We start from the raw sequence: 12,058 nt of genomic DNA, 5'->3' as shown, positions 1-12,058 counted from the left end.
GTTTTTTATAAAGATGAAAAACCAATATTATCATTTGCCTAGTGTATATGAATCACATATTAATGGATATGTATTTACAACAACATTGAAAAAAGAACAAAAGAAGTACAATAACTAAACTAAACTCATTGGTGTGCATTTACATTTATACAATTGAAAAATGAAACAAACAAAAAAGCCTAAAAAACCACTAAATTGCTTGAATCTTTAGAGTAATGGTCTTCTGCTCCATCCTTTTCAATATGTTTGAATCACAGTGGTCTTCTTCTCCTCCCTCTTCAATATACGAAGATTAGTAGTATTTACAATAATTACAAAAATAGAAAGATCTACAAAAGTATTTACAAAATAAGAAATTGCATTAGATCACTGATCTTTTATAAGTCTATTGCTTGATCTTGAGAATGATCGAGAATTAAAATATTGGAAAAGTAAGATTTGAGAATTAGAAGATTGAAAAGGGATGAGCTTATATAGACATAGAAAAAAAAGGATTTCCCCATTAATTCCATGAAGTTGTCTAAAATTTCCATCGATCTCGATATTTACATAAAATTGGGACATCGATATTTCAAACTTTGTGCACAACTACCATCGACCACCAAGTCCTTCAATCATCTCCAACAACTAACTATAACGTCCAATTCAATCAATCATATACTAAAAAAACTCAGGTGACGGTTCTTGAATAGTTATTTATATGTCATTAACCAAGGTTTCTTGTTATGTTTTATATGATTAAATGTCTATTCTTGTGGAAATTCGAGCTTCAGAATGTTACTGGCCGCTCGGGGTTAATTGAAACTATCAAAAGTGAAATCAAACATCTGAAGCAGCAAGGACACGCAATTACAATTTTACCCCTATGGCCAGCTCATCAATGCCATGTGTGGAGTTGCGCATTACGTTTGAAGGCAGAAATACGCATTGGCGAGAGTGTCACGGTGCCTCAAATTTTGATGAAAGGGCAGAGCGTTGTGCGTGCGACACTCGAGGTTTATACTCCAATTAAGGGTCTCAGCGCCGCTACGTTGAAGGACATTATATATAATCTATTTCAAATTGTAAGGTTTTCTTTTTAGGTAGGAAGTCATGGACATCGATGAGATACTAAAATTTCTTCTTCTTCTTCATCTTTTCTACTATCTTTAGGTTAGATTTTACATTTCTTTTGGATTGCAGCTTACGGATTGGATCTCTCCTCTTTGGTTTGTGCATGGATTGATGAGGTAATTTCTATTTAGTTTTGGAAGCAAGAATCCTTGGGGAATTTCTTTAGATTTTTGTGGATTGGATTGAATTTATGCTGAATTTATGCTTTCTCTGAATCCATTTTAATTTCTAAATGCATATTTTTGTGTGGCTATTCCTTCATGAATGCATATTGCCCATGCTAATCGATTTGTAGCTTTTTCACGTTTTCCCTTGAATGTCTAGCCCAATCACCTAAGTAGCAATTAGTTAATAATATATTTTATGGCTAACCTAGAATGCATGTATTAACTAGCTTCTAAGATAAAATTGATTTATCGTTTATGCTACCCAATTGCTTAATCAAAACAATGGAACTCTTAATCTTAATGCGTATGTTCTTATTTCTATATGGACGTTATCGAATCCACTAGACTTAGGGACGTGTAGTTTAATTAGGACTTGGCTTAAGGCTTTAATTGTTAATTAGAGCGCTTACTTAGTTATCAAACAATTTGGTTGCCTGTAGCATCGTTGAGTAAGGTCTAAGTGGGTCATTGTGCACTCATAAATCGAATGCATATTTAATTAGCATAAATCGATGATTGAAATTACATTTGCTCTCGAAACTAGATAAACTCAATCATAGGTTACATTTACCCATTGCCTTTATTTTTCTTGCACACTTATCTCTATCCACACACCAAACTCCCTCTCCCATTTTCCACTTTAATTAGTTAATTAGCTTAATGAAAAACTGATACTAGCATTTTCTTGTAGATCGATCTGGACTTACCACTGTTGCTATGTCATCGTAGTAATAGGAGTATACTTTCAGTAGTTTATAAATTTAATTGATTAGTAGAGGTTTGTAGGCAACAGTAAATCTCTCTCTATCATTGGACAATGAATTTGTTTTTAAATACAAATTTAAAATTCATATTCATAGTATTTAATCGTAATTTTTATAATAATTTGACATTAATTACTTTATAAGCATCTGTCAAACCAAACAAACTTATATATAAAAAATACTTTTAGGAAAATGTAACAAATGCACGAGAAAATAAAAAATGACTTGTTGAATAATATTTTTTCTAGGCAATCCAAGTAAGTCCTAATTCATTTTTTTATGTTAAAAAAAATCAAATGACATGTTTAAAAAAGAACATTAGGATTTATTATTTTTTTTAACCCCATAATACAAACATAGCTAAAAAAAAAAAAAGTGATATTCCATGTTTCATATGAAAAATGTAGATAATACATTTACATTTATACTTTAAAAAAATTTAGATGAAGACAAATAGATGCATTTTTTTTCCAAACAGGCATTCTCAATTCTGGACACAATGTTGTTAAAATTTTCTATGCCATGCTTATGAAGAGTGGAACACACAAATGCTTTAAATCAATTAACATACATGCATAATAAACACTAACCTAAAGTTCGACATAAGATGCCATATCAAATTTTAAACTTCTTGATGACTTAGTTATTTTTTTTTTTTACATATTTCGAGTATACATTTCACTATTGTAAAAATATATTGTAATTTTGTTGTTTGTATGAAACAAGATTATTTTATCTATCCCAACTACAATGATTACAAGCAGAAAATTAGAAAATATATGTGAAGTTTTAAGTTGACATATCAATTGAGTGTTGAAATTTCAAGAAAGTATGTGTGTAATCAAATGTTTGAACAAAATGTTGAGTAAACAAAAATAACCAACAATTATACTTTTTTAAGTTACAAAAAAACTACAATAGATACTCCTGGCTTGATAACTTAACTCTGTACCCCAAATATAATCTTACTAACCAAACTCAACTCCAGAAATTTTTTAACTTCACATAAAATTTTTACCAACTCAACTTATTAATTCGAGTCTGCGCACGAAACTCATACTTAAATAATTTTTTATTTTTTAGAGACTTAAAAAGTCTATTTCGAAATCTTGAAAATCAAACAAACACCCATCTTAAACTTGAATTTCAAAAAGCTCTTGAAATGACCAAAATCACCTTTTACAATTTAAAATAAAATTTCAACTTGAGCAATTAAAATGCTTACATGCTTTTATTTGAAGTACTTTTGAAAAGATTACCAACAAACCATCTAGTCAAAATTTTGTATTTATGATTTATAATAGAATTAGTCTTTATAATTTGATAAAATTCTAAAAAATTAGTCTCTACGATGGGGACTATTTAGGAAGATTTTGTCAAACATAGAAAACATTCATGAGATTTTGTCAAATCATAGAGACTAAATTCTAAGTTTTAAAATAAATACTAGGGAGAAAAATTTGCAATTTAACCTATATTAATTTTGAATTCAACTAGAGAGAATATGACTTTTTTTTCTTTTTCAATAAAGAAGAAGAAGAATATAGAATATGAATTCAATGTCCGCCATGTCAAAAATCCAAAGAGCAATGATTAACTGCGCACATAATTCCCAACTCTTTACCATACCAATTTTTTTTAAATAAATATTTAAAAAATAAAAATATACATTATTTTCAGCTGGAGAGTGTTTTGTTACATGGCCAAAATTTTGAAACCCTACTCCGAGAGATGTTGTAAGGTCATCCAGACTCCGAATCAGCGCAAGAAAAAGACGATCAATCCATTCCTCCAAAATCATGCTCCCATGGCCACCGATCATCGCTCTACCTCCATACGGAGGAAGGAGGAACCATTTGCCTTCTCTACTTCTCCAATCTCATCTCCAATCCCCTCTATCCCACAGTTCACGTCTCTTACGCACTATCCCAGTTCTTCCAAGCTCCTTCTCAGCCTCCATTCCTCCAGACCTTTCTTACTTTCCGTTCTCACTTCATTGTCGCTCTCTTCGTCGTCGCACTCTACTCCTTCGACGATGATGCCATTGCTTGCCAAGTCACTGATCTTGTTCGTCACCTCTGTGATGTTACTGAAGTTGATGGTGATGGATCTCTTTGCGACGACTTTATCTCCAGAGTTTTGGATCGGCTTTCTTCTGGCGCGTTGTCTTGGAGCCGTCGTCAGGTGTATATGGTAATCTTGTTTGTTCTACTGTTCTAGATTCGTGCGCATTTCGTTGTCAAAAGTGTGATTTTTTTTTTTCATTTGCTCCTTTTAGCTTCATTTTTATGGAATGCTTCTAAACTATTGGACAACAAATTTCCATGGCCAAGTTAAGAACAACGATGGCCTCGTGTCAAATCTCGTGTCAGGCCTTGAATTACCAAGGTGATAAACTGAATAATTTGAAAGAAGCAAATTATTTTGTACTACGCATATGCATTTTTTATGACAAGTTCTAAATTACTTTTCATATGCAGCGAGGAGATATAGGGAGAGATCCTCTTTATTCTATATAAATTGTCCACAATTCAATATGTATCTAACCATAACACTGAAAATGATATTCTCTCTGCATTTTGCCCAGAACTTCTGTTCTGATCTCTAGACGCGTTCATGAAGACTTAAAATGATGATGCCATTGAACTATGTAGATTTTTCAACTTCTTCAAAACCACTTTTTTTTTGTTTCCTAGACCAAACAAGATGGCTAAATCTTCTTTCTGGTTTATAGTTTGTAGCTGGTGGTGCATGAGTTGGGGTGATATTCTTCAATGTTTGCATTTGCATACAGATGAAGTTAAGTTTCTCATTTCTCATCTTCTTTTATCTGATGTGTATTGATTTGTTTTTTTAGCAATTCTAATTGTTCTGGCTCAAAGAGGGCTCTAGGGGAGTGAACATGAATACTATTCAAAGTTTAACGAGAAGGAAGGAGATAAACTCCCTTTGAATATTTTGTTTGCTAAGGCTATCAAAGGTCCTCTGCTTTCGTCAGACAAAGATCACCAACTTAACACTCTAGAGCTAATAATTCATTATTATCCTCAGAGGGCACTTTCATCAAGCCAAACCAACTATTGGTTGAAGAAAATAGTGGATTATGTATTTGAGATATAACAATTTTCAGGTGAGCAATCGTAGTCCTGAAAATTCTTGAACAAGCATAATCTATCAGAGATAAAGATATCTTGCTATTTTTTTTAGATCGAAAGGACACAGATGTACAACCTATGAAACAAATGCTAATCGTAGTCTTGAAAATTCTTGAACAAGCATAATCTATCCAAGATAACGATATCTAGCTATTTTTTTTTAGAACTCAAGGACACGTATATACAACCTATAAAACACTTCCTGTTCAAGTAAGGTCGTAGATATCTAGCTATTTTTGTGCTGGTAAATACATGAAAACTAGTCAAGGTCATAGATATCTAGCTATTTTTGTGCTATTAAATACATGAAAACTACACATTCTTTTTTCATAATAGAATATATGCCTTTGCATATTGCTGAAGGTAAGGATCCCTTAGCAAGCGCTTGTCTTCAGGCCCTTGATCTTCTTTCAAGAGCTGAATTGCCCTTCAATCAAAGGCTTGCGGTCGGATTTGTAACATTAATTCTAGTGTTGCGTCATGTAGCTGAAGTTCCTTTCCATCCAATTCACAACCAAACACTTGGTCTCGTTTTGAAATGCATTTCTCAGTGTCCTGGAGTAGTGGTTGTATCTCACATTGAAGAACTAGTTCTTATTTTGATGAGTATGCTCCATAAGAATGTGATTGGGGAGATGGGCATACATCCAAACACATTTGCAACAACCTGTGCAATCCTGGTCATGATTATGAAGTCTCCATCTCATAGGGTGCCACATCTAGCAACATCAATTCAAGAAGTATTAGAACATGTAGTTTTATTTTGTCTCAATACATTCGAAACACAACCAAGTCAACTTTTACATTCTTTATACCTTCTTAAGAAGTTCTATATATATAATCAAGTCAATACTGTCATGGACGACTCTATCACTAAAGAAATGAAAAATTGTGCTCTTGATGTACATACAACACATTTACTACCTTGGCTTTTAGCAACTATCAATGTAACTGGAACTTGTTTTGGGGATATTGGAAACTTTTCATTTGATTTTGCTCCAAAATCCTGACATCAGGACCATAGATTTTGCAAACACACTTTTATCTGCTTGTTAGTTGAGTTTCTCTTTTAGTTGTCTAGGCTCATTTCCTTATGAAAAGATGAAATGGAGAGTGTATCTAATGGTCAGTTCTCTAGTGAATGTCAACTTTGGAAATGATTCCATAATGCATTAGAGAACCTGTATCATTTTTTCCATCTGATCCAGTTGATTTACTATTTCTAGTCGGACAGGAAAGCTCCAATGGCTCGGATCTTTCTTCTTGTTCGTCCGCTGTTTTGTTGTTACTATATACAAGTTCATTACATGATGATAGGTAAAACACTTTTGTTTCTTCTTTCTTATATCCTCTTTTTGGTATATATTTGTTGTCTATGTACTCACCACATGAATACCTCTTTGCCATCAGCTTTGGATTTTCTCGAGGTAGATGCGTTGATGCGTTTATTCCACCTACTTTGCGTTGATCCCATTAGTTTACGTTGTCGCGCAGCCGCAATAATTCAATGACCACATTCACTTAATACCGCAACTCTACATGATGATCGCAATCGCTTGACGAGCGCAACTCCCATGTGATGGACGCATACGGTTGATTACCGCAACATCCATGCGTTGATCGACGCGTTCGACTTTGCGATGAAGTGTTTCTCCATATGCGGTCGTCTATGCGGTAGTCTAGTTTCCGTGTTTGCGTTCATTTCCTGCATTAGCTACAAAAATAGAACATTGAATGCATAATAAATGCAAAATAACGGGTTAGCTGAGATTCATCATGCTGATCAACGCAAGCTCACTTTCTCGTAAATTCCTATCATGATTGCCTCATATTCTGCCTAACAACCTTCATCATTCTAAGTAAAAGGCCTAAGATGACATACATTTCTGCATGTCATCACATCCTCAAACTTAAAATCATGCTTGTCCTTAAACATGCATTATACTCAAGAAATTCTAACTCATCTTCATGCTTTCTTTTGCGATGGCCAGCTTCTCAGAATATAACTCACCTTCATGCTTTCTTTTGCGATGACCAGCTTCTCAGAATATAATTTACACACACCTTTGACCAGTCATTGCAAGCCAACCTGCATCGTCGGAAAGCATTCCAGAATTCCCTAATTTCAAAACGCTGAAAACCAACAGTAAGGCATCTTTAAATGTCTGTTTAGAGTATGAGTTTTTAGTATCATAAAAGAGAAGCTTTATTGCATTTCCTATGCCATGCACATGTAATTGATCTGCAGAACTTGGAAAGATATTCACGATAGTTGACACAAAATTCACCACCAAAATGATATGATGTTCGACACCTTCCTCAACCAATTGTTCCAACAAGCGAATTAGAATGATTCCCACATAATTTTCTCCTTTGGCAATTAATTCGGCAATTTCTTGTGCACCAATAAACTAATTGTGGACGGTGGTGGTACCAGTCCCATTTGGGCCAAGGATTTGGCATATTTTCAAAACCTGATAACATAATGGATTTCTGATTTTCTCTTGCTTAAACAACCATACTAATGATGATCTATGAATCCTTGAAGAATGCATATCCCATTCACTTTTAGTCACCAATTGGAACGATATTCTCTCGACTTCTGAACTATAGGAAGTCTGGCGACTAGCATCAGCAACAGACCTATAAAACCCATATATATTCACCACTTGTGTGACTATAAATGGGTCATGGTATCCACATAGTAAGCCACTTTTGCTGACAAGAATATACTGTTCTAGAGATGCTAAAAACATCTTCTCATCAGCAAGTCTGGCAAAGAGGTATTCATGTGGTGAGCACATAGACAATAAATATATACCAAAAAGAGGATATAAGAAAGAAGAAACAAAAGTGTTTTACCTATCATCATGTAATGATCTTGCATATAGTAACAACAAAACAGCGGACGGACAAGAAGAAAGATCCGAGCCATTGGAGCTTTTCTGTCCGAGTAGAAATAGTAAATCAACTGGATAAGATGGCAAAAATGATACAGGTTCTCTAATGCATTGTGGAATCATTTCCAAAGATGACATTCACCAGAGAACTGAGCATTAAATACAATCTCCATTTCATCTTTTCATAAGGAAATGAGCCTAGACATCTAAAAGAGAAACTCAACCAACAAGCAGATGAAAGTGTGTTTGCAAAATCTATGGTCCTGATGTCAGGATTTTGGAGAAAAATCGAATGAAAAGTTTCCAATACCCCCAAAACAAGTTCCTCTTCAGTTACATTGATAGTTGCTAAAAGCCAAGGTAGTAAATGCGTTGTACATACATCAAGAGCATAATTTTTCATTTCTTTAGTGACAGAGTCGTCCACGACAATATTAACTTGATTATATATATAGAACTCCTTGAGAAGGTATAAAGAATGTAAAAGTTGACTTGGTTGTGTTTCGAATGTATTGAGACAAAATAAAACTACATGTTCTAATACTTCTTGAATTGATGTTGCTAGATGTGGCACCCTATAAGATGGAGACTTCATAATCGTGACCAGGATTGCACAGGTTGTTGCAAATGTGTCTGGATGTATGCCCATCTCCCCAGTCACATTCTTATGGAGCATACTCGTCAAAATAAGAACTAGTTCTTCAATGTGAGATACAACCACTACTCCAGGACACTGAGAAATGCATTTCAAAACGAGACCAAGTGTTTGGTTGTGAATTGGATGGAAAGGAACTTCAGCAACATGACGCAACACTAGAATTAATGTCACAAATCCGACCGCAAGCCTTTGATTGAAGGGCAATTCAGCTCTTGAAAGAAGATCAAGGGCCTGAAGACAAGCACTTGCTAAGGGATCTTTACCTTCAGCAATATGCAAAGGCATATGTTCTATTATGAAAAAAGAATGTGTAGTTTTCATGTATTTAATAGCACAAAAATAGCTAGATATCTATGACCTTAACTAGTATTCATGTATTTACCAACACAAAAATAGCTAGATATCTACGACCTTACTTGAACAGGAAGTGTTTTATAGGTTGTATATACGTGTCCTTGAGTTCTAAAAAAAAAATAGCTAGATATCTTTATCTCTGACAGATTATGCTTGTTCAAGAATTTTCAAGACTACGATTAGGATTTGTTTCATAGGTTGTACATCTGTGTCCTTTCGATCTAAAAAAATAGCAAGATATCTTTATCTCTGATAGATTATGCTTGTTCAAGAATTTTCAGGACTACGATTGCTCACCTGAAAATCGTTATATCTCAAATACATAATCCACTATATTTTCTTCAACCAATAGTTGGTTTGGCTTGATGGAAGTGCCCTTTGAGGATAAATAACGAATTATTAGCTCCAGAATGTTAAGTTGGTGATCTTTGTTTGACGAAAGCAGAGGACCTTTGATAGCCTTAGCAAACAAAATATTCAAAGGGAGTTTATCTCCTTCCTTCTCGTTAAACTTTGAATAGTATTCATGTTCACTCCCCTAGAGCCCTCTTTGAGCTAGAACAATTAGAATTACTACAAAAACAAATCAATACACATCAGATAAAAGAAGATGAGAAATAAGAAACTTGGCTTCATCTGTATGCAAATGCAAACATTGAAAAGTATCACCCCAACTCATGCACCACCAACTATAAATTATAAACCAGAAAAAAGATTTAGCCATCTTGTTCGGTCTAGGAAACAAAAAAAAAGTGGTTTTGAAGAAGTTGACAAACCTACATGTTCAATGGCATCATCATTTTGAGTCTTCATGAGCGTGTCTAGAGATAAGAATAGAAGTTCTGGGCAAAATGCAAAGAGAATATCATTTTCAGTGTTATGGTTAGATGCATATTGAATTGTGGACAATTTATATAGAACAAAGAGGATCTCTCCCTGTATCTCCTTGCTGCATATGAAGAGTAATTTAGAACTTGTCATAAAAAATGCATATGCGTAGTACAAAATAATTTGCTTCTTTCAAATTATTCAGTTTATCACCTTGGTAATTCAAGGCCTGGCACGAGATTTGACACGAGGCCATCGTTGTTCTTAATTTGGCCATGGAAATTTTTTGTCCAATAGCTTAGAAGCATTCCATAACAATGAAGCTAAAAGGAGCAAATGAAAAAAAAAAATCACACTTTTGACAACGAAATGCGCACGAATCTAGAACAGTAGAACAAACAAGATTACCATATACACCTGACGATGGCTCCAAGACAACGAGCCAAAAGAAAGCCAATCCGAAACTCTGGCGATAAAGTCATCGCAAAGAGATCCATCACGGTCAACTTCAGTAACATCACAGAGGTGACGAACAAGATCAGCGACTTGGCGAGCAATGGCATCATCGTCGAAGGAGTAGAGTGCGGCGACGAAGGGAGCGACAATGAAGTGAGAACAGAAAGTGAGGAAGGTCTGGAGGAATGGAGGCTGAGAAGGAGCCTGGGAGAACTGGGATAGTGCGTAAGAGACGTGTACTGTGGGAGAGAGGGGATTGGAGATGAGATTGGAGAAGCAGAGAAGGCAATTGGTTCTTCCTTCCTCCGTATGGAGGTAGAGCGATGATCGGTGGCCATGGGAGCATGATTTTGGAGGAATGGATTGATCGTCTTTTTCCTGCGCTGATTCGGAGTCTGGATGACTGTACAACATCTCTCGGAGTACGGTTTCAAAATTTTGGCCCTGTAACGAAACACTCTCCAGCTGGAAATAATGTATATTTTTATTTTTTAAAATATTTATTTAAAAAAAATTGGTATGGTAAATAGTTGGAAATTATGTGCGCACTTAATCATTGCTCTTTGGATTTTTGACATGGCGGACATTGAATTCATATTCTATACTCTTATTCTTCTTTACTAAAAAAGAAAAAAAAAGTCATATTCTCTCTAGTTGAATTCAAAATTAAAATAGGTTAAATTGCAAATTTTTCTCCCTAGTATTTATTTTAAAACTTAGAATTTAGTCTCTATGATTTGACAAAATCTCATGAATGTTTTCTATGTTTGACAAAATCTTCCTAAATTGTCCCCATCGTAGAGACTAATTTTTTTAGAATTTTATCAAATTATAAAGACTAAATTCTATTATAAATCATAAAGACAAAATTTTGACTAGATGGTGTGTTGGTAATCTTTTAAAAAATACTTCAAATAAACCATGTAAGCATTTTAATTGCTCAAGTTGAAATTTTATTTTACATTGTAAAAGGTGATTTTGGTCATTTCAAGAGTTTTTTGAAATTCAAGTTTAAGATGGGTGTTTGTTTGATTTTCAAGATTTTGAAATAGGCCTTTTAAGTCTCTAAAAAAAAAAAAATTATTTAAGTATGAGTTTGGTGCGCAGACTCGAATTAATAAGTTGAGTTGGTAAAAATTTTATGTGAAGTTAAAAAATTTCTGAAGTCAAGTTTGGTTAGTAAAATTATATTTGGGGTATAGAGTTAAGTTATCAAGTCAGGAGTATCTATTGTAGTTTTTTTGTAACTTAAAAAAGTATAATTGTTGGTTATTTTTGTTTACTCAACATTTTGTTCAAACATTTGATTACACACATACTTTCTTGAAATTTCAACACTCAATTGATATGTCAACTTAAAACTTCACATATATTTTCTAATTTTCTGCTTGTAATCATTGTAGTTGGGATAGATAAAATAATCTTGTTTCATACAAACAACAAAATTACAATATATTTTTACAATAGTTTGTATACTCGAAATATGTAAAAAAAAAAAATAACTAAGTCATCAAGAAGTTTAAAATTTGATATGGCATCTTATGTCGAACTTTAGGTTAGTGTTTATTATGCATGTATGTTAATTGATTTAAAGCATTTGTGTGTTCCACTCTTCATAAGCATGGCATAGAAAATTTTAACAACATTGTGTCCAGAATTGAGA

General features: G+C 33.9%; 2 pseudogenes; one reads left to right on the top strand and one right to left on the bottom strand.

Moving 5' to 3' along the window:
• The first annotated feature begins 865 nt into the window (after window positions 1–865).
• LOC120080963 (protein PUTATIVE RECOMBINATION INITIATION DEFECT 1-like) lies at window positions 866–6,520 on the top strand (annotated as a pseudogene).
• A 733-nt stretch (window positions 6,521–7,253) lies between these two features.
• Window positions 7,254–10,809, bottom strand: LOC150034978 (protein PUTATIVE RECOMBINATION INITIATION DEFECT 1-like; annotated as a pseudogene).
• Window positions 10,810–12,058: the final 1,249 nt, after the last annotated feature.

Source organism: Benincasa hispida, chromosome 7 (genome assembly GCF_027475165.1).
Source record: "Benincasa hispida cultivar pf3 chromosome 7, pf3_genome.v1.1, whole genome shotgun sequence".
In the NCBI taxonomy this organism is placed as follows: domain Eukaryota; kingdom Viridiplantae; phylum Streptophyta; class Magnoliopsida; order Cucurbitales; family Cucurbitaceae; genus Benincasa; species Benincasa hispida.
The sequence above is the reverse complement of the archived record's forward strand: the minus strand, read 5'-3'. Positions and strand labels throughout refer to the sequence as shown.